This window comes from Crocuta crocuta, unplaced genomic scaffold (assembly GCF_008692635.1).
Source record: "Crocuta crocuta isolate KB4526 unplaced genomic scaffold, BGI_CrCroc_1.0 scaffold87, whole genome shotgun sequence".
Taxonomy (NCBI): Eukaryota; Metazoa; Chordata; class Mammalia; order Carnivora; family Hyaenidae; genus Crocuta; species Crocuta crocuta.
In genome coordinates this window covers 6,083,115-6,093,605 of record NW_027532166.1, presented here as the reverse complement: position 1 = coordinate 6,093,605, position 10,491 = coordinate 6,083,115, and the positions used below count along the sequence as shown (strand labels likewise).

The window sequence follows — 10,491 nt, the reverse complement described above, 5'->3', positions numbered from 1 at the left end:
CGCACAGGCTGTGTGGGTCCTTCCGTTTGTCGCACACAAGCCGTTATTGGGCGGTGCTACTAAAACTTTAACCGACTACCTCTGCGGGCTGGGGGTGGGAGCTCCGGAGATCCTGATCGCAGATTTTGGATGTCGGAGCGGAGGGATTCGGGAAGGACCTGTGGGATGGCGATGATCAGTGGGCTTCTCCGGGTACATAATTATGACCGCCTTGGGTGTCCCTCCTGGGCTCTCCAATTTCATCTGCTCACATCTTTTTTTATTAATGTGCTGGAAGGCAGGGGGTGCGGTGGATCCTGGCTGGGGGAGTGGTTGCACAAACATTTTCTGAATTTCTGAACTGATGCCAAATATACAGTACCTCCCTCCCTCCCTCCCCTTCCCAACCCCCCAGACCCTTTACCTCCTCTTGGCTTTCAGATTAGCATTTGGTGTGTCAGACATGAAGAGTGTTGTAAAAAGGTCAGAGGGCCTGGATTTTAAAATAGTGTAGGGTATGTAAAAGCAAAGGAGAGCGTCTGTTTTCAAGGTCAGATTGGATTTTAAAAAAAAGGGGGGGGAATCCTGCAGAGTAGAGACAATTTAAACATTTGTTGGGGGAGAGGGAAAGAAAACAATCTGGAATACAATAATAGCATTTGAAGTTAGAAGTTTTTAATCATGGGAAGGTTGGGGAAATTGAGCAGTAAATGACTCCTTTTGTAAGGTTGACTGGCCCTGTGCATACCCATGACAAAAAGGCCTTGTCTTTAGAAAGTTAAGTGAGAGAGAAAAGAGTCCACTATATAGGGCTTGCATTTACACATAGAGAGCTATGACAAAGGAGGAAACTGGAGGGCTGTTTAACTGTGCAGAATAATTCTGCCTCCAGGAAAATAATCTCAGAAATGATGTGATTAGCTCATATCAAATGTGCATCTCAAGAACAGTGCAATGATTTTGTTTCAATTACGTTTTGTTTTTGTTTTTTTAAAGGCTCAGCACCACCTAGTAATTTGCAGTGGTGTGATATTCCTGTGGTATTCTAGGGTTCAGAGTCTGCTGTGTCATTAAGACAAATGGCTTAGTATCTTAGAGCTTGGGGTACCACGGGTTTCAAAACTGCCTCTTTTGAAATCAAGGCATAGCAGTCAACTCATTTAATCCTCTCCAGTAATAGGGGAGAGGACCATTTGAAATAAAATTGCTTGGACTGAATTATTTTGGATGTGATAGGACTCCAAGTGTGTATCTTAACCACTACCCTCAGAAGTTCAGAAGAAATCTTTCCCTCCACCTGTTATTGTGAGGAACTTCAAGTTCAAGACAAATGTTCCTGGGATGCCCCCTTCCACCTTGTGGGTGCTTTTTTGGGCCCCCTCCAAGCTGGAGAGTTGCATGGGGGTGCTTGCCATTCCTGCCCCAGTCTTACAATGTCATAGATCATAGGAGGAGCCAGGAGTTTCAGTGTTCTGTAAACACAGCTCTGAGGCAGTCTTGGACAGCTCTTCTTTCACCTGCTTTATATTTTGGGCTTCCACGTAGGTTTAATTTGGGCAAAAATAAAAGGAAGGGGGCTACTGCTCAAAGGAAAAAAAATGAAAACCAGTACCCAGTGCTCCCAGTCGTGGGGAGGAGACAAGGAAGCCCAGACAGGTAAATTGACCTGCCTGAGGTCCTACAGTAAATCATGAAGGATGCAGGAAGAAGGCCTGACCTACCAAGCTCCTCTTCCCTCCTTAGCTTCCTTATCACTCTCCTCTAATGATTTTTAAAACATTTTTTAAAATATTTATTTGTTTTTGAGGGAGAGAGACAGAGTGCGAGCGGGAGAGGGGCAGAAAAAGAGGGAGACACAGAATCTGAAGCAGCCTCCAGACTCTGAGCTGTCAGCACAGAGCCTGATGTGAGGCTTGAACTGACAGAACATGAGATTGTGACCTGAGCCAAAGTCGGACGCTCAACCGACTGAGCCACCCAGGTGTGGCCGGTCTCCTTTAGTGACTTTTTTTCCCTAAATTGAAAGACTGCAGCCCTGTCACAGGATCAGCGTGACATACCTGATTTAGCTTTGAAACAAAAGGAAACTGACCCACTTAATGATCCAGACACCATTCTTGTGCCACAAGAGAATTAGGTGTGCATAATAAGTAGGTTATATAAATGAGAGTAATTAGGATTTCTTTTTTGCCACATCTAAAAACTAGTTATATAGTTTTTTTTTTTTTTTAATTTTGCTATAGTGTAGTATCAGTAAGCAAAGCGCTAATGGTTTTTTTGTAAAACAATGTGTTCTCCTCATGGACTTTCTAAAACATGTGTTAGTTCGTAGACAAGGCCTGGACTGTGCTCCCAGGAAGGAAAACCTTAGCTGGGCACTGCCCCTTTGCCCACCACCTTGGAAGTTCAACCCAGAATCCAGGTGACAAGTTAGCATGGTTAAAACTAGAAACCAGAAGGCTGGGAGGGCCTCACAACACTGACATCATGGTTACTGAGCTTCAGAGTGAAGGGTAAGGTGATGGTCTTGTGTAAAGATAGAGAGAAAAGGATTCAGGTCTGGGAGTATGAGGGTAGAAGAGAAGGACCGGGATGTAGGGAAGCCAGGAGAGCCCTGTGCTTGGACAGGGAGGGAAAGCCCTGAGCTGGGATGGTGGACAGAGCTGGGGATAATTAGCCATGCTCAGGCCATTCGAATGTGCGAAAGCTATAGCCCTGAGGCTGAACACAACGCATGAAGGTCACTCACTTCAGTGGTTTGCTGTGGCCCAGCCCTGCTACCTTTAGCTGGATAAATCTGTCAGGGCGGGGTGTGTGGGTGACAAATAGGTGTTCAGCTCAGAGCGGAAGCTGTTCAGAGCCAAGTGTCATCCTTAATCTTTAGGAAGCTGATGAAAACCAGAAACCCTTTCTCATAAAAATGTGTGCGCATGTGCACGCATACGCACGCGCACACACACACATACAATTATCGTGTGTATAGTTTCCACAGGCATCCATGCAGATGCCAAGTTCAGACCCTGCTGTTGAACCTCCCCAGCTGCCCCCACTTTTCTCCAGTCTGGTAAGAACACTCAAGAATGGCACAAAGTTACTCCTGACCAACATGGCCAGAACAGTGAGTGTCATCCTGACCCTCAGCTCTTCCCTGGGAACCAGATAACTTTATCCTCACATCTGGAATAGAGAGAGAAGAGCATCCCTTCCTCACTGGTATGCTGAAAGTAGTAGTTTTCTTTGTCTTCTTTTTGACCACTGAATTGAGAGAATCCCAGTGAGAACCACATCATTTTGTCACCTGCGGTTGAGAGGCTGTGGGTGAAGCCGTGTGAGGCCAGAGTGCATCCATGAGCATTTCTTACTTCATTCTGAGCCAAGTGCCCCTGGTCTTCCCACAGGACTTGGGATTGTGGGGCCAGGAGTCAAGGGACCAGAAAGAGAATGTTATCAGAAAAGCTGTCTTCTGCCTCCATTTGTGTCTCCTGTCTCCACTCTGAGGGCTGAGGACTTTCTCACCCATCTGAACAGTCTGTGTTGTTTTATTTGATCCTTAGGAAAAGGTGATAGTGTCTGACCCAGTGGTTTGCCATGATGGCAGCACATTAGAACCCCCTGAGAGGCTTAAAAAAAGGTGACATCCAGGTCCCCTCTCAGAACAATTAAATCAGAATCTCAGTTAAATCTTGGTGTGAAGGCATGGGTATGTTTTAAAAGTTCACTAGAGGGGCACAGGGGTGGCTCTGTCGGTTAAGCATCTGACTTGGGCTCAGGTCATGATCTCCAAGTTCATGAGTTCGAACCTGCGTTGGGCTCTGTGCTAACAGTGCCTGCTTCAGATTCTGTGTCTCCCTCTCTCTGCCCCTCCCCCGCTTGCATTCTTTCTCTCTCTCTTTCAAAAATAAATAAACATTAAAAAAATTTTAAGCTTCCTAGGTGTTTCTGATACGCAGGCAGAGTTGAGAACCACTGCTTGCAGTGTAGGGGTTTACAGACCATTTTCCCCCTGGATAAGCAGCCTTGACTATTCAGAATGTATCCTCTAAATGTTTGAGCCTTTTTATTACTAAAGTTTTTTTCTAGTTCTTATCAGATTGAAAAGGGAGAAAGATGTGTATATACATATATATATAATATATGTAATTTTTTAATGTTTATTTATTTTGACAGAGAAAGACAGCATACATGTGTGCAGGGGAGGGGCACAAAGAGAGGAAGAGAGAGAATCCCAAGCAGGCTCTGAGATGTCAGCTTGGAGCCCGATGTGGGGCTCAGTCTCACAAACCGTGAGATCATGACCAGAGTCGAGTGCTTCACTGACTGAGCCACCCAGGTGCCTCTATATATGTATTTCTGAGGCTGAATGTATTTTTCTGTTTGTTTATTCATTTATTTCACAAATAGGTATTGAGGCACTGTGCAGGTACTATGAGAGAGAAAGAAACATGCACCCCCAGCTTGAGAAATTTACAGTTGAAGGGATGTGAACAGACTTTCAGAAACCAGTGGTGTGGGGCACCTGGGCAGCTCAGTTGGTTGAGCTTGGGATACCCTCTCTCTCTCTGTGCCCTCCCCTGCTCATGCTTTCTTGTCTCTGTCTCTCTCAAAATAAATAAACTTAATAAAAAAGAGAGAGAAACCAGTGGCTCAATGAAGCTTTGAAAATAGCTGTCATAACTGAAGGAGAACAAGTAAAAGTTACTATCTACAAGTAAATAGATAAGATACCCTAACATAAACAGGAACAAAGTCTTAGCAAGGAAGGTAAGTATTTTTCTGTTCAAGACAGGATTTAACACTGACTGGAGAACCACGGCTGATACTCTCTTTGGCTTAGTCTCCCCCCACTGCCCCAGCATCTTACCTCACACATCCTTATCACACCCTCCCTACCTAACTCTTCATTCTTTTTTTTTTTTAAGCTTGTTTATTTATTTTGAGAAAGAGAGAGTGAGAGCAGGGGAGGAGCAGAGAGAGAGGGAGAGAGAGAATCTCAAGCCGACATGGGGCTCAATCCCATGAACCACAAACCATGAGATTATGACCTGAGTCAAAACTAAAAGTTGACGCTTAACCAGCTGAGTCACCCAGGTGCCCCTGAGTCTTCATTCTTTAGGTCTCTGCTGCTTCTGAAAACCTTCCCTGACCTCCCAAGTTACGTGCCCCTGCTGGGTACTCCCGTTAGGGGTTCTGGAGGCTTCCTGTCCAGCATAGAATCCCAAAATCTCAATTTGCTTGTTCCCAACCCTGGAGTAAGTTACTTACCCCCGCTAGGCCTCAGTTTCCTCATTTGTGAAATGGGAACAAGAGGACTGATATAAAGATAAATGAATTCATGTAGGCAAAGCACTTGGCAGAGGGCGTATGCATATGGAAAGCTAAAAGTGTGGCAGTTATTATCATAACACCCTGGACTTGCCTGGTATAACCACATTACATCCATGACTGAATGAGTGAGAGTTCCAATGAAATGGGTAAATGATAGGGTCACATGGGTTAATCAGTCATGAAGAGGGATGGGAAGCAGATTCGTTGCCCCACTGAATGAAGAGGCCATTTCATGCCGCAGTTTCCTAGAACCACCGGGGAGAGTGGACTGAGCAGCGTGTAGAGGGGTAGAAGAGCAAAATATCAATCTGAATGGAAGGGGCTCTCAGAAAGATTTGAGAAAGATACCCAGCCACTCCTAAAACCAAAGGGAACCAAAAGAGAAGCCAGGTCTTGGAGGTAGAGCTTGTGCATGCAGAACAGCAACTTCATAGGCTTGCGTTTAGAGGGGCATCCCCATATCTGGGTCCCGGAGTTAAACAGCCAAAACTGAAAGAGGAGGAAAAAGGCTTTAAACCTGGAGCGAACTGACTGATAACACAAAGCCCGACTGTAACTTACTAACTCTGTAGGGTCTGGATATGACAAACAACCCACACAGAGAATAGAAACAGCTACTTCCATTTACCCACACCCCTCCCTCCTGCCACTCTCCAGACCTATGCCAACAGCCTCTTGACCGCAGGCACAGCCTCGCCCTCCCCATGCTCCACACAGGCGGCTCCTCAGATGCCTTCCAGCCTCAGGAGGCTCAGGCGTTGGGACCACTAAGGAAGCCCACTCTCCTGACACCCCAGACATTCCCTGGAGTCCAGTGAACCATCTGCTGGGATAGGAGGGAGCTGGAGGCCTGGCTTTATGCTGGGGCAGAGGGAAACATGTGGGACGCAGGAACACATCTTCCCATAGACAATACTGTGAGTGGAGGGTAAGCCCCCCAATGCCATTACAGCTGCAGTTTTTGTTGCCTTCTTCTCCTCCTAATGCATTAGGCATCTGTAGGCTAGCTGGAAACCTTTTCTGTGGGAGTGGGGAGGAGGGGAGAACACATTCTGAATTCCAGAAGCTGACTGACCTAGGCAGTTCTGAAACCCTTGCTGGGGACTGTTTGTTCCTGGGAATCACCTCGCTGGAGAAAGTTTCCTGGGATTTTGTGGCTGCGTGTGTGGCTGTGCAGCAGAGGGTGGGAGGAGTGGGTGGACTGAAAGATCCAAGACTTAGTCTGAGAATAAGAAGTGCCCCCCGCCACTCTTTTTCCATTAGATATTGTAGCTAAATATTTTTGAAACAAAGTAGTGACAGACCCTTTTAGTTGGGGCAACGTGTGTTCGTTCCCTCTAGAACAGACTGAGCGAGCTGAGCTGCCCCCCCCGCCCGGCCCCTGGGTTTCAGAATTTGACTGTCCTTTTCGTGGTTCCTTTGTACAAGCCTTGAGGCCCGGGAACACGGAGCCCAATGCGGGGCTTGAACCCACTAACTGTGAGATCATGACCTAAGCCAAAATCAAGAGTCAGATGCTCAACCGACAGAGCAACCCAGGTTCCTGAAGCCACTTGCTTTTTTATTGTTTTGTTTCTCACTCATCACTTGCCGTAAATTTAAGCCTTGAAGTAGCTTTTTCCCACTTATCCCATCCTTCAAATTATTTTTCTTTTTTCATATGGGTGCATGTCGATACAACTGTCTGAGCTATTTCTATGCCGCAGTACAAACGCCATGCTTGAGTGTAATTGGTGTTGGGGCTTCTCCCTCAAAGGGCAAGCCCCAAGTCTTTATTGAGGTGGGGCCATAACTTGATAAAGCTTCAGAAAGTCTAAATAGTCACTCTGTCCCTCTAACCCCCTCCCCAGGATGCAGTTTTAGGTAAGACTTAAAATAAGAACACCCAGGGGAAATATGCTGACTGCAATTCAGAGGAGAGTAGGTATTGATACTGGACTTTCTTCCAAGAGCAACTTTTAATTGAGGAAGATGAGATCATTAGGCTGCTGGATGGCTAAAGGAAGAAGGAAGAAAAGAAGGTCTCTTGGAATAAGAGAAGGGACCCAGAAACGAAGGCTCAGTCCCAAATCAGACCTGCGTATTATTTTTATTAGTAGAGTGACTGCATTGATTGCTTACTACGTACCAGTCACTTTATACCTACAATGTAATATTTTTGACATATGTAAGAATTGGGCATTTTTATCCACTTTTTATAGAGGAGAAGACTAGATGAAAGAGGTTAAAGATCTTGCCAAAACTATAAAGATGGAAAAGGCAGGATTTAAATCCATATCTGCCTCATTCCCAAGGCCACAATCCTAAGCATAAACACAATCTCTCAGAATAGCCTATTTTGTTATTTGGCATTTAGACTACAATTTTGTAAAAACAACAACAAAAACAAAAATTGCAAAAAGTAACTTTTTCTTTATCTGCTTTATTTTTGCCCTAGCCTAGATCCTTAATAATAATAATAAAGACGATAACAGTGGACATTTGCATGGCGCTTTACCCTGTGCAGGGTGTTTCTCACATACATCTATTCTAAACCTACCAGCTTTCAAGACGAGCCAGATCCCACCTTTTCCTCCTGGCCTCTCCCTGCCAGCTGTAGCCCCAATCCTCCTTCCCTCTTGGAACACCCTTTGCTTTAGAGTCAGAGATACCCAATATAATCTTCATTCTCATTATTACTCTATTTTCTAACTGGCAAGTCAGTGATGAGCTCTGCTGAAGGCAGGTGGCATTCCACACAGATTTGGTAGCACACGGTGCCTCTCAGGGTGAGCCCCATGGCCAGCACACAGCACTTGATTCATTGACCCTATTTCCTCCTCAGGAAGCCAGTGTTACAGCCCTTCTAGGAAGCCCAGGATCGGAGACGCTGCTGATGTGCTGAAGTATCAGGAATCCAAGATAATTAAAGGTTCCCCACAGGGACGTACAGCTACTCTAAGATAGAAACTGACCCAGACTTTGCACAGGACGCCCCAGAAACACTGCCTTTTCCTAGTGCCTCACCAGTTACTCCTTGGTATGAACCACATTCTTGGCGGGGCCCCAGAACCAACTGAGTTTCTGGGATGGAGTCTCAGGCACTCTTTGTTCTAGTTCAAGCTTGGCTGATGCATACCAGGCTCTAGTACCACGCCCATGGCCTGATGCTGCCCCAGAATGCCTTTGAGACCCCCCTCCCCACCCCCCATCCTCAGAAAGAGAGGGATGAATGTCACCCCCTCACCCAAAAGCAACATATACCAGCTCTTACTGTTACAGACACCAGAAAACAGTTTGACATATAAAGTAGGATTCTGGCAAACTATAAATAAATCTATAACTTTCGTGACAGGCAACCGAGCTAATTTGTGCAATTATGCATATTTCTCTCTCTGGCTTTGTTCATGTTTTTATTCAGAAACCATCTTGTGTGGGGTTTTCAATTGAATGCAACAAGCATTTAATGGGACTCTAATGTGCAAGACACTCTCGGATTTATGAAGATGCTCTCAAGTTGTTCTCAGCCTAGTGAGGTCGTGGGAGGGGAAGACAGCTAAAAGAAGTACAAAAGAAAATGAAATGAGGGCTCCCGCAGATGTGTAAGCAGGGGATACCCACATGTGAGGCAGCTGAGTGAGAGGGCCATTTGACGGAGAGGGTTTGTAAGGGGGAAATTCAATAAAATGATAAACATCATCTGACCATGAGGAATGACAGAGATGGGGGGAGATGGGATTCTTGGTGTCTACAGACAGGAAACCACATGGTTTTGCCTGATACTTGTAATTGGTCACGCCTTCTTGCACCCTGAAGGGGAAGACACTTAATTCTGGGAAAGGTAGTTGAGTGGCCAGGCTTGGGGGTGAGGGGCCCTGTTGGGGTGTCAGGAACTGTCTTCAGTGGCAGAAGAGTGAAGCTGTCCTCAGGAGAAGGCAGAGTAGCTGATCATAACAAGAGTGGCCATTGGATTAGCTGTAGACAGTTAAAAGAGGGAGTCTGTTAAAAGAGAACACTTTTTTGAAAAAAAATTTTAATGTTTATTTATTTTTGAAAGAGAGAGAGAGACAGCACGAGCAGAGGAGGAGCAGAGAGAGAGTGGAAGACAGAATCTGAAGTAGACTCCAGACTCTGAGCTCTCAGCACAGAGCCCGATGAGCTCGAACCCACGAACTATGAGATCATGACCTGAGCCGAAGTTAGATGCCCAACCAACTGAGCCACCTGTCCCCCATTTTTTATATGAAGACCAACTCAGAGAGGTTAAGTAACTTGCCTAACATCACCCAGCCAGGAAGTAAGAGAACTGAAGGCATGTATTGTCAGACATTAAATTCCCATTCCACAGCTTTGTGTCCTTTGGACCCAAGTAGCCACAGGTCAGCTGGTAGTAAAACTGATATGCAGAGCTGCATCTTACCACTCATTGCCAGGGTGATAAGTTCAGCAGGATTTAGCTAGACTTTAATAAAACTTCTGGCAATGGAGTTCTCCTGCCCATTTTTTCAAAGTAAAACATTTAGGTTCCAAATGGCAGGCTTCTCCACAGAGAGCATGCTCTGTTACCATAAGTAGTCCTTTCCACCACTTCTTTCCCATCTGTTTCCTGCATGCAGAGTATTATTGGGAAACAATGATGTCAGCTCTTCCATATAAATCTACACCTCCCTGCTTGCCCCTCCCCTACAATGCATATTTTTGTTCCTCTTTCTGGCTTTTGTCTTGCTGTTCTGTTCCTTAAGGACTCACGCTTTTGGCGTCAATTGTTGGCTTTCTTTTTTAATATGTTTTAGCTATTTAAGCTTATTGTGGCCTTCAAAGTGCGCATGCTTTTTGGGTCCATATTTGGAAAATCTTTTGTTTGGCTAATAGCTAGAACATGGGCCTGACGCTAATGGAGAGGAGCCATTTTGCTTTATGGAAAGGCAAAGCTAGATGCAGGGCTCTGAATCAGCTCAGAATTGAGGACACAAACCCTGCTTGGGGGCCCTTAGGGGCTGAATTAAAGCTATTTGGACCCTGGATACAAAGCCTAGACCTGAAGGTCAGGGAAATCTACTCATGGGGTAATATGTTTTCTCACCCGAGGCCTGACTTTCAAATGGGACATGGTTTCCTCAGTTCCCCTTTCTCTACTGCCTCTAATGACAGTTTGGTTTCAGAAAGGAAAGGTGGGGGTGGGAGGTGGGTAGGCCATGGGGAGAAGGG

At 45.6% G+C, this 10,491-nt stretch overlaps 1 protein-coding gene across 1 annotated transcript in view; it reads left to right on the top strand.

Annotated features, from left to right (window-relative positions):
• The window catches only part of ARHGAP31 (Rho GTPase activating protein 31), a 111,675-nt gene that overhangs the window by 275 nt on the left and 100,909 nt on the right, over positions 1–10,491 (top strand). The window lies entirely within an intron of this gene.